We start from the raw sequence: 13,261 nt of genomic DNA, 5'->3' as shown, positions 1-13,261 counted from the left end.
CCGTTGTCCACATAAGTGCAATTATTATTGATTCTAATAAACCATTCGAACCGCAAGTTTTGGATGATAACGATACGGTTTCTTATCTAGTTAGCTGCACTATCAACTCATCAATCCGAACAAGCTAGAATTCTCAAGACTTTGTGAAAATGATGTAAACCAGATCAATTGACTATTCTGAACTACTTTAAGAAGGTAAATTTACACAAATATGAAAAAGAAAAGCTTAATATCTTGCTTAGACTAGAGCAATATCAGTTGTTTATTCCCCAAATAATCTATTTACGTTGATTTTTATTACTTAGAAAATATTTCATTCCAAGTTTTGGAAGCAATTATGATTTAAATTTTGGTCAATTTTTTGACAAGATTCTTGTTTACTTATGTATTTAATTTTTATGCAATAATTTAGACTTTCCCTCATTGTGAGAATTCTCATAATTTTAAATTTTGAACCTATTTAAGATCGAGTAATGGGCTTCACGAAATAATTGCAAATCTTATATTTTAGTCGATCTTTATCAGATTATTCTCTATGTTTTCCATCTTTTCTCAGTCCTAATCCCTAATTTATGTTGATTAACTAACCGTCAGAATAATCCTAACTACATTTGGTATTAGTTGCTATGAGAACTTTACCATTTTCCTAGAGCGATTTAACATCAATTTTCATGGCTGGTGGTAAAGTTCATGATCGGTATGAGTAGGCCCTGAATGAGGAAGCCCATCACCATAATCGTAACTTATAGGATGTGATTACAAATTTGTAGAGACAAATAACAGAATTAACCCAGCGTCTAGAGGTGCAGAACTTGGAGGATCCTATGGATGACCATGATTGAGACTCTAGTTTCGAGACCCTGTATCACAATCGTGTTGTATTTCGAGAGCACCATGTTCGGGAGGAACAACATGAAGACCTAGGCTTCAATATTGATTTACCAAAATTTCCTAGTACTCTACAGCCTTAAGGTTTCATTAATTCGTTGGGTGAGATTAAGGGAATGTTTGGAAACAATTTCTATCTCATTCCATCTCATCCCATTTCATCTAATCTCATCTCATTTCTTTTCCAAATATCATTCAAACACAAACACTTTTAAACTAATCATTACAATTTTTCTAAACTTTCAAACCAAAAATAAAAATCAATTCAATTTTTTCAAATACTATAATAAAAATTATATTAAAAAATTATATTCTAATAATATTTTAACTTTATAATATTCTTTATTCAACTTTTTTCTCTTCTTTCCTAAAATCTAATAAATACTTAACTCAAACTATCTCACTACTATTCACAAACTATCTTAATATCATTCACAAAATCCTCATCTCATCTCATTCCATAAGCATCCCTTCAGTCGATTTACAACTTTCATGAATGAATTATCGTAACAAAATATTTACAAGGATTTCAAAAACTACAACAAAAAAGACTTAGAAAACTGCTCGAGAGAGCTTCTAAGTTCCTATCTAGAAAACATGTGGGGCAAGAGATGAAATGAGAAAGGGAATGCTCTGCACTTTCTTAGAAAAAACTGAAGGGTGGAGCGAGGCCATGAGTGGCACTTGAGTGATGGAATTCTTGGCCAAAAATAGGGACAAGTTGCCCATGGTATGGGCTACCTTAAGGTGCCATGTAGGTGCTTGTGGTGAGGTGGCCTTTGCTTTTCCATCAAGGACTATTTGAGGGTTGTCTTGAGCAGTGGGTGGTCAGTAGTGGGTGGGTGGAAACTTCCTCAAGAAGCTTTGCCAAGGTGGCCAAAATTCGTAGGCCTAATGAGCATTAACCGAATGGGCTTCATTTTAGGGTTTACAGAGGGTTTGGTTAGGGTTTTAGATGCTATCAAACCGAAATATAAATTTTCTTGGCCCAATCAAACTCTCAAGGTTTAAAGGATCGAACAATGATATCACAACATGAATTTGAGAAATTAATAGCATGTGAAAGTGATTTAATTAAATGATTGAACATAATGTTAAAAATTGGATCCATTAGAGTTTGGAAATCAAGTTTGTGGTTTGGGGAAACCGTTTAGGGTTTGGTTTCCTCCAAGATTTTGTGGTTTCATTTGGATTGTAAATATTTATGGCTTACTAGGGTTGAATCCTATTTGGTTTGGCACAAAATAATTAGTTGGATGGAATAGTATTTTACATAGGTGATATGATCTCATACCTTGATTTCCTTCATATTTCTATCTCATGGTTCCTCTTGGTGCCAAGTATCTAATATTATTAACAAGTGTGGCTAAGATCTTTCCAACTGTTTAAATAAAACTTCTCGAACTTATTTTGGACATTCCACACAGTGATTTTGAAAACACTACATTTGGTGCTACTATCGAGGTTACTATTCACTCTGAAAAAAATGAAAATAAACTTTACACTGTAAAATCTTAAATAATCATACTAACCTAATAGTGCACGTTTTTTTTATCAAATTTTGGCTCTCGAAATAATCAAAACGTATTTTCCAACAAGTGCTTTGTCTGAAAACTAAAAATAGGTTTATTGCGCCATAAAATCCTAAATATTTCTTTGAGTCTAATGGTGTAAACCATATCTCATTCTGACTCTTCCAACTATCTCAAATAAATAAAATCACACTTCTGACAACATGGTGAATGGTAACACTGATTATGCTGACAGACTAAAATCTACGCGATTGATTGATTCATGAAAACTTACGGAGTTTTCACGAGATTTCTAAAGCCTATAGAAATTCATCTCCTGAATTTCTGGCAAACTGTTATAAGTTTCAACAAATAATCGAAGCAAGGAAGACAAAAGATTCGACCAAAACAGAGATAAAACAACTCTATTTTCGATAGAAAATTTTCAAAACTTCAAAAATAGTCCAACAAACCCACAAGTTGAGCTGAAATAGCTTAAAATCTGAAAATATCATAATCTTACCAAAAATAGCAAAATTTCAATAAACACGCCAACAATAAATACATAATTAAAGAATTAATCTGTTGAAAATCTGGCCAAATCGGGACAATCACTTCCTAACCGAGAAATGAAATATTACTATAAAAGGCAAAAAGAAATCTAAAATTATGGATTTCAAGGGAAAACAGCTAATTTTGGGGGCAAAAATGATGCGCACTAAGCACAACTAGGTAACTATCGCATGCACGCAAATATGATACCTACAGCCATAATTATGGCAAAAATATCAACACGTGCTCAAAATTTCTCCATCACAATTAACCTCAAACTGCTTCTCAAAATCTTGAAAAGCAAGAATTGGTGATTCTGTTATCTTCTGCTTGACCAATTGAAAACCGGCCTCTGCCTCCTCATATAACAGGAATGCACTTCCCTTGAGGCACTCTGTGATAGGGGTAATCGAAGTGCTGAAATTCCTGATGACCCGACAATAGAAGGATACCAATTAATGGAAACTCCAAACATCGAGCAAGGTTTTAGGTTTGGGCCACTCCAAAATTGCATTTGTCTTTGACTGATCTGCATGAACACTATCAGTAGACACAACAAAACCAAGGAAAATGACAGAAGCAGTAAAGAAAGAACACTTCCTTTAATTGACAAACAAACACTTATTCCTCAACATCTCAAAAATAGCTCAGAGGTGATCTAGGTGTGACACCCATGTCGAACTATACATGAGGATATCGTCGAAGTAAACAATAATGAATTTTCCATAAAAGGCCGTAAAACCTAATGCATGAATCTCATGAATGTATTGGGCGCATTGAATAGTCCGTAAGGCATCACCATCTACTCATACAAACCATGTTGTGTCTTGAACGTTGTCTTCCACTCATCTCCAGGCCTTATTTTGACCAAGTGGTATGCACTTTTAAGGTCAATTTTTTAGAAGATCTTAAAACCGGACATCTGATCCAACATGTCATCCAAGCGGGGAATCAGAAATCTATACTTGATTGTGGTCCTATTGATCTCTCAGCTGTCTACGCATATATGCCAAGACCCATCTTTCTTCGGTACCAAAAGGACAGGAACTACAAATGGGCTCATGCTCTCACAGATGTAGCCTCTCTCCAATAACTCCATAACCTAACACTGTAACTCTTCAGATTCCTTAGGACTAAGGCGATGCGCAAGCCTATTGGGCAAGCTCAATCCCAGAACAAATTCAGCCTAGTGTTGAATATCCCTAATAGGTGACAGTCCAAGAAGAAGATCTTCCCACAAGACAGCAAAGCGTAAATCATATCTTCACACTTAATCTTCTTTAGAAACCTAGACATGGAAAGTAGGTTACTACAATTGGCTCTTGGGGTATGAGTGGTTCCCTCCCGGCGAGGTGCCACCACAATCTTCTTTGATGATAAGGGAATACATATTTTTCCACCCATCATGAATAACATTGTGATCATACTTCCAAGGCTTGCCCAATAACCCATGACAAGCATCCATAGAGACTACATCGCACCAAGCATTATCAAAATATTTTCTGCCAATCGAAAGAAATACTAACCATCTTCTATTTATTATTACCTCGTTGCCCTTATTTAGCCATGACAGTTTCTACGGCTTTGGATGACGATCTATCTTCAATTGTAATTTCTAAACAACCTCTTCAAACACCAGGCTCTCACAACTGCATGGTCAATTATCATCTTGCAAACTTTATCAGCAACTATATAGGTAGTGTGAAAATATTGGTTCTCAATCAATCGTCTACTAAATCACACTTGGGAACGAGTAGACTCTTGCGAACAACTAAGGTCTCATGGCCATCACCACACAACACATCTCTCTCCTCCTCCTCCTTGCCATACATAGGTTCTCCAATTTCTTCAGTCTATTCAACCAAATCTTCCTTGATTAGGAGGTTTTTGCCCTTCTGATTAGTGGGTTTTCTACATTCAATTGCTCAATGTCTTCGTTCACCACATCTAAAACATCTTGATTTTGGAATTAGAACCTTCTCCCTGCAGTGGCAAAGGTGTAGGATGGGATTCCAAAAGATGAACCACTCAACTGTTTTGATAGCTTCTGGTTATCGGGCTCCTACCTTGTTGTTTCTCCACAACGAGTGCACACTATTATGCTTCAAAAATTGTCCATAGAGAGTGAAGACGAAGGACATCCTACTAGGGATTCCGCAAGCCAACCAAATACCAGGCCACCATCGGCTCCTTTGTTTTAGACAAATCATTCTGGGCCATCAATGGATAGAACTCTTCAGTGTAATCATCAACTGATCTTATGCCTTGCCTCAACGTGTGAAGAAGCTGAAACAAGGTTTGAATGTAGCCGAAATGAGGGAAGTGACATTTCATCTTTTTCTTCATCTTCTTCTAATCAGTAATCTTGGCCTTGCTATGCCTGTCTCAAGATCACTTCAACTAGTCCCACTAAGCAAATGCTCTACCCTTTAGTTTGATGACCACTTTCACCTTCACATGATCTAAGACTTCCTTATAAGAAAAAAAAAAAAAATCCGCTCAACTTCATGCAACCAAATACCAATCAATGAAACCTCTAGCCTGTAACGTACTAGAAAACTCAGGCAGATCCATTCTGAACCTGAGGTCGCCATTACACTCCCCTACCACGGTACTCTCGAAATAGAGCACAATTGTGATACAGGTTCTAGAAACTAGAATCGGAATCGTGGTCTTTCATCTCATGATTACCAATATCCTGCGCTGCTAGACGTCGGGTTAACTCTGCAATCTGTCTCTGTAAATATTCAATCATCAAATCCTGAATACTACGATCACGGTGAGGGAGTTTCTTGTTCGGAACCTGTCCACGACAACCATGACCACCAGCCATGGAAACTAATGAGATATTACCCCAGGAAAGATGTTAAAGCTTTGATGCCAATTGATGCCGGACAGAATTTAGATTAATTCTGGCGGCTAGTTTCAACAGGTAATTGAAACAGGGAAAACAAAGGGAAGACAAGAGGTTCGCCGGAAATATCTCTATTTTCAATAAAAAGTTATCAAAACTTCAAAAATCGTCCCACAACCCACAAACTCGACTGAAATAGTTGTAAATTCGAAAATATCATAATGTTACCAAAAATTGTAAAATCATAATAAACACACCAAAAATAAATACATAATTAAAGAAGAAATATGCCAAAATTGGGTTCAAAATCACTTCCAAATAAGAAACAAAACATTATCATAAAGTGCAAAAAAATATCTAAAATTAGGGATTTGAAGGAGAAAATTGCTGATTTTAGGCCTAAAAACGATGCACATCAAGCATAACTAGGTGACCACAGCGTGCACACTGAAAAAAAGCTTTCTAAATTGGGGTCAGATGCACAAATCCAATATTTATAACCAAAGTTATGACCAAAATACCGACACATGCTCAAAATTGCCCCAAATCAAGAAAAAATCATTGTTTCTTGCTTGACTTGCGCTGACCTACGGTCTTGAGTTAGTTCAAAGCCGTCAACAAGCAATCTAACAACTCAACATCATCTGACTCGGGCCCCCTGCATCACTATTCTAGTATTTAACACATATTTATTAATTGAACATAAAAAGGGGAAAATCCAAATATCATCCCTAGACCCTTGGGCTTAGATGAGAGTGTTAATTTACTCTGTGCATAAATGACTAATATACATGATTGCAATACTACTAATATTGCATGGTTTAATTTAGAAGAAATACTCTTGTCTTAACAAATACAATTATCATGCATCGAGCATAAACAAGTGAATCATCATTAATAACAATGAAAGAATATGACTCTACTTTCCTTGGTGTTTTCAAATATTAACCCATTTCATCCAATGCAAGTCTCCACACTACAACAAATAGTGCTTTTAGGGACAGAATTTTTTACCGCAAATGCTATTTGGTAACAATAATTACTTTTTGTGACCAAAATCAGGTCATCATAAAATTCTCGCCGCAAATAATTATTTTGGATCATTTTATTTGTCATGAGTTACAATCTGTGAAAATTAAAAACTTTTTTCTACAAAATTAAGCTCATTAGAAAAAATTTGTAGATAATATTTTTTTACGGTAACCTATTCATTCATTAGTGATGGACTTGGTTGGTTACAAAAAAATTACAGTTCCAGCGAATACTATTTGATAGCAAATAATAATGTTTTGTCACCAAATTCATGTCGTCGGAAAATTCTCACTGCAAATAATTATATTAGACCAAATTTTATTTGTCACGAGTTTTAATTTGTGATAATTAAAGACTTTTACCCACAAAATTAAATTCATCAGAAAAAGTTCGCACATAATATTTTTTTACAGTGATAGAAATTTTGTTGCGAAAGGTCAATTTTTAAATTTTCATTCTTTTGTTTTTGACCAACAAGAAACCGTCGGTAATTCTTATTTGCTAGTAAATAATTACTTTTTGTGTCAAATTATTTTGTAGAGAAAATACTTTGTCGCAAAAAATAAATTTTTACCTCTTTAATGCTAACCTATTGCGGCGAACATTACATCGCCGCAAATAGTTTCATAAAGCAAAACTATGGATATTTGATTATTTGCGGCAGCTATTTTATTATTTGCGGGGATATTGAAACTCTGCAAAACTTGTCATATTTTTTCCCTCTCAAAACATGCATTTTTAAACTTCTGAAACCTATTCAGACATTCCATTTCTTCATCCCATCTGAATTCCCGCATCTTTCTCTCGATGTCGTCCATTTTCAAAACCTACCATCCAGCCATCAGCCCTCCTCTGCTCTGGTTCTCGTGTCGTCATCGCACATCAACTCAGCACCTCGCGTTTCCATCACCCATCCTTTGCCCAGCACCCCGCGTCACCGTCACCACTCCCTCTGCGCCCAACATAAGTTGATTTTCTTCTCATGTGCCCAACGTAAAAGCTGCTTAACAAAAATCACAGCAACTCCAACCAGCTTTAAGATTTATCAATATCGCATTGCAACACCACTCACCTGCAGAACCCATAGCATTTGAGTGTTTTGGTATTAGAAATATTGATAGAGATGTTTGGTTTTTTTTGTAGATAGCATCATTTTTTCCATGGCTTGAAAACTGATAAGGTTTAAGATACGGGGTTATCAGTTAAGATCCGAGAAAAAATAATTTTTAGGGGCAAATTTCTATTTATACTGGGTTTTTATGATGGAAGGGCAGCTTGTGGGCACTGAGATTCATGGCTTCCATACATTGCAAGGTACAGGCATAAATATATCTTATCTAGTAATTTTTAGAATGCATTTATTGAGCAGACCACTCTCACCTCCAGCTCAAAGATGACTCATCCATCAAATTCCATCTCAGCAGCCAAGCTTCCAGAAGGTTCAGGAGTCACATAGAGTACTAGGTTGGCTATGTGCTGATTCTGTTATGATGAAAATGTTGTGTAGTGCTCTGGCTTGGCGTCCGTTGTAACAAACTCTGCAAATATTTTCTGTACAGTAGCGTGCATATCAGCCGCTTGCTATTTTGCCTACAACGATTCTGTACAGCCGTGTATTTAAATACCACTTTCATTATTCTTGAAAATTAATGAGAATCAAACATTCATCTTCTCAAAACTTTATCATAGTACCAGAGCTGAAAAACAACTAACGTCCTCCATGGGTACCTCTGAAAAAAATTCTTCCCCCATCCTCGATCATCCCAGCAATTTCTCTCATCTTGTTTTCGTTAGGTTAAGCTCAGACAATTACCTCCTTTTGAAAGCCCAAATCATCCCCTATCTCCATGGCCAAGAACTCTACAACTTCGTTGATGGCTCCTCTCCATCTCCACCTCCAGTACTTCCAACCTCTTCTCCCTCATCGTCACTCACTTCTCCACCCTTAACAAACCTAGCTTACCTCCAATGGCGTCGCACAAATCAGATGCTCCTCAGTGCCCTACTTTCATCTCTCACCGAACCTATTCTTGCTCAAACCATTGCTTCTCGCACATCCCGTGAACTTTGGATCAATCTTGAAACCGTGTTCACCTCTCAATCTCAAGCCAAAATTTTTCAAATACGCCATCAACTAACCAACCTAAAAAAAGGCTCTCTCTCAGTTACTGATTACTATCAAAAAGTGTGTCTCCTTCCCGATACCATGACTTCTGCCGGTGAACCACTAAGAGATTCTGAAGTGGTTTCCTACATCCTCAATGGTCTAAATTCTGAGTTTGAAGCCTTTGTCATTGTTGTTTCTACCCATCCAACCCCTATCACATCTGCTGAGCTCTTCAATCTTCTCCTTACATTTGAAAGTCGTGTTTCTCTTACTTCTATCCAGTAAGGTCTTCTTCCTCAGCCCTCTGCAAACATCACCATTGTTTCTTCCTCACGTGGTGGTCAAAGTAACTCTCGAGGTGGTCATCAAGGTCATCGAGGAGGAAGAACTCGAGGGGTCGTTTGTTTAATCCCTTTCAACAGTCTCTTCAATCTCCTAACAAACCCACTTGTCAGGTGTGCAACAAAGTTGGGCATGTTGCACTACAATGCTACCACAGGTTCGATCAAGCATACCAGTTTGAACCTCCAAAATCCTTCTCTGCCCACTATACCAGTGCTCAGTCCTTCACTGATAAACAATGGTATCATGATTCCGCTGCTACAAACCATCTCACCTCCGACATGCAAAATCTCAACATCTCAGCAGAGCCCTACTTAGGTGATGAACACATTAAAGTTGGCAATGGCAATGCTCTTTCTGTGACCCATTTTGGTGATTCTCAGTTCTTAACTTTTAACTCCAAATTTCTTCTTCAAAATCTGCTTCATGTTCCTCAAATTACAAAAAATCTTATCTCTGCGAATCAATTTCGCTGTGACAACTCTGTATTTTTTGAGTTTCATGACTTTTTTTTCTTGTGAAGGACAAGCGGACGGGAACTCCTCTACTCCAAGGCCCAACACATAATGGGAACTCCTCTACTTCACTCTCACCTCCAGCTCAAAGATGACTCATCCATCAAATCCCATCTCAGCAGCCAAGCTTCCAGAAGGTTCAGGAGTCACATAAAGTACTAGGTTGATTGTGTGTTGATTCTGTTATGATGAAAATGTTGTGTAGTGCCCTGGCAAAGTGTCATTGTTGTGTAGTGCTCTGGCTTGGCGTCCTTTGTACCAAACTCTGCAAATATTCTCTGTACAACAGCGTGCCTACCAGCCGCTTGCTATTTTGCCTACAACGATTCTGTACAGCTGTGTATTTAAACACCACTTGTATTATTCTTGAAAATTAATGAGAATCAAACATTCATCTTCTCAAAACTATATCAGCATTTGATGAAGTGTTTCTCCTATTTCTTAGCAGTAAAATCGCTTTGAAAAGTATTTTTTAGTTAGTTCTAAGACCTAATTTTGTGCTTATAATTGAAGGTAGGAGAGCACTTTCATGCATTTTCCCAGTGTTTTTTTAGCAGCAGGGTAAGTTGCTTAGAACTTTACTTTTATAAGCCACGAAAGTAATTCTTCAGTTGTTTGTGCTTGGTTGATTTGTCATTGGGAAATTCATCCATTTTCCTAGTTGCTCTGGTTCTCGTGTCATCATCGCCATTGAAGAATGAAGCCTTGACGCAAACAACTTCTATGCAACAACTGCTTCACCTGAAATTTGTTTGGCTTTGAGAAAACATGTCATGTGCTTTGTATTGTTTCCTTTTTTTTTCTTTTGGTAGCCCTAGATTTGTATAGCTCTATCTATTTCCCTCCCTTTTATGGGCTATTAGATTTATTTGATTATTTGATATTGGAATGATGCACATGGGCAGTATACATGATTAGTAGGTTTTATAATTTAGGTCAGTGTAAAGTGGAGTGTTGTGAATGGTTGCTAAGTGTGGATTGAAATAGAGTTGTAAGTGAAGCATGGAGATTCTGAAGTATGGGGTTGTGTTGGTTTGTTTTATGTGGAGTTTAAATGGACTACAGATTAGTATGTGTATTTCATGTTGGGTGTTGCATATACTTCCGAAGTAAATTCCTGGGATTGTTTGGATTTAATTAAATATATACTTTTGCATAGACCTGTGAAATCCTTGTAGACAAACAAGAAGCTGTTGAGCAGTGTTTTCTGGAATTGTTTTACACAGAGTATCAGAATCTATTGTGAGTAATCCATAGCCTTTAAGTTTCTTCATTATGTAAATTTTAAGTTGTACATAAAACCAAAGTTGGATTTTAAGTTTTAAACTATCCTAGTAAGTTAAGAACTCAGTTTTTCTATATATGATAGTCTCTATAACAGATTCATTTCTCCCAAATATCTCTTGCCATCACTATATAATTGAAGTCTGTAAAGGTGACATGCAGATAGGTTCAAAAATTAATTTTTTATGGATGATACTATAGGGTGCAAGGTCACTGATTGTTTTGTTTCTTGAACAATTAGTGACTTTAGTGACACTGATTGTGTGTTTCTTCATTGTGAGTTTGAGATATTGTTATACTAGTTTTTTTTTTCATAAAAGACTATTTCCGGCAATCATAAATCTCCGGAAATATTTTTTTGGTTGCAAATGCGTATTTTCCACATTTTTCACCGCGGTAGAGAAGTATTTCCAACCCTAATTAATTATGGTTGGCACACTTTTTGCGAAGAAAAAAATCGTCAAAAATAAGAATATTTCTGATATATATTTCACTTGTAACTTTAAGTACTATAAGTTGCCACGTATTTCTGAGGAGTCAACTAACACTTGAAATGGTGGAAAAAAGTTATTTTGAAAAAAAAATATGGATTAATTGCAACAAAATCACTCGTGAAAAATGGCCATTTTCAGTTACCATCCACCTCCAGTATCCCTAGCCATTATGCCATTGTAACATAGACGTTTATGTTTCTTCAGTTTATTTCCCATTAGACAAAGGCTTCACTCGACCTTTTCTGAAAGCTATTGTCAATGGAGGTAGTTGATATCCCTCCTCATAAACAGCATGCATGCTTTGGTCCTTCCATTCATGAGGCGCATGTTGTTGGGAGAGATAAAAGTATCCATCGCGTTGGAGGCGCCGACAGACGATAATATTGACTACAGCTACACAAGAAATGAGTACTCTTTTTGTAAATTAAGATGGCGAAGTCTTGTATATATAGATGCCGTTTCTTACATCTTGATGATGCGTTCGAAGATCATGTGCACGTACGTACATTTTCTGGATCTTTTCAGAGCTAATTAACAAAAAAATTGTAAGATCAGAAGGTCTTGTTATCAAAATTAAAAACGAAGTCGCGACACCAATATCAAAACCCAAGGGTGCGTCCTGTGATTTGTATTTTAACCAAAATATCATTAGTTAATTACAGATCGAGCTTAATTAAACTTAGTTCTTTTAAATTAAGGTGGAGAGTACGTGTATGTGTATGTGTATATATATATACACACAGGGAGAGAAGATTGTACGTATCTTCTTTCACAAGTACTGAAATTTAATTCGCAAACGTGGGATTGCTGAAAACTTTGTAAGTTGTCTGTCGATTTGTGCAGGTACAATAATAATACATAAAGGTTGCTATATATGATAAGGTACAGTGTCCTTTGGAGGCCAAATAGTGCATTTAATCAAATTGTGCAGCTCCATTATTAATTTGTTCATTAATGCGCCATAAATAGTACCGACTAAAGATGTCTCGCATATGTATACCACTGGCCTATAGTACGTACGTACACAAACAAAACTATAATATATGTACTGATGATCGAATATTACTAATATTGTAACTGATCAAAGATGTAAAACTATATATATATATATATATAGTACTCATGGTATATCACGACCATTGTTTTACCTGGAATATACCCGGAATACAAAATTATATATAGTGAATTAACTGGAAAAAAAGAGAGAATGAGATAGAAGATCACAAGAAATTGAATGTTACAGTACTTGTTTAACCAAAATTTTCAAGATTTATTGCAGATTTTTTCTTCAACTTGAATCTAGTTAATTTATGATCATGATTTTCAATCCAAAAAAAAAAAAACACACATTTATACTAATTTTCATATTCTCTTATATATTGTTTTATTACGTCTATCTTGTACTGATAAACAAATCAAATAAAAAAAAAAATCTATTTATACGGAAAAGTCAGCATATTAAAATAATCCATGTCTGATAAATTTTATCTTGTTAATTTTGACAGATAGCTACAAATTAATAGGAAAGCGGCGACGAAATTTATAAGAATACTAATTATAGATGCAAAATTAATGACATTTTATGACTGCGTACGTGGGTACGTGAATATTGTAAATTTTAAAAAGAGTGAAAAAAATTTGTGGTAATTACCTGCATATATATCTTTCAATTTTTAAAGGAA

General features: G+C 35.9%; 1 long non-coding RNA gene across 1 annotated transcript; it reads left to right on the top strand.

The window, feature by feature from the left end:
* Positions 1–7,530: 7,530 nt before the first annotated feature.
* On the top strand, positions 7,531–13,041 carry LOC121265980. The gene is made up of 4 exons (XR_005940721.1): positions 7,531–7,804; positions 7,985–8,151; positions 10,867–10,876; positions 13,030–13,041. It is a non-coding gene; the product is annotated as an uncharacterized LOC121265980 (long non-coding RNA).
* Positions 13,042–13,261: the final 220 nt, after the last annotated feature.

This window comes from Juglans microcarpa x Juglans regia, chromosome 5D (genome assembly GCF_004785595.1).
Source record: "Juglans microcarpa x Juglans regia isolate MS1-56 chromosome 5D, Jm3101_v1.0, whole genome shotgun sequence".
Classification (NCBI taxonomy): Eukaryota; Viridiplantae; Streptophyta; class Magnoliopsida; order Fagales; family Juglandaceae; genus Juglans; species Juglans microcarpa x Juglans regia.
This window is presented reverse-complemented; position numbering and strand designations above follow the sequence as displayed.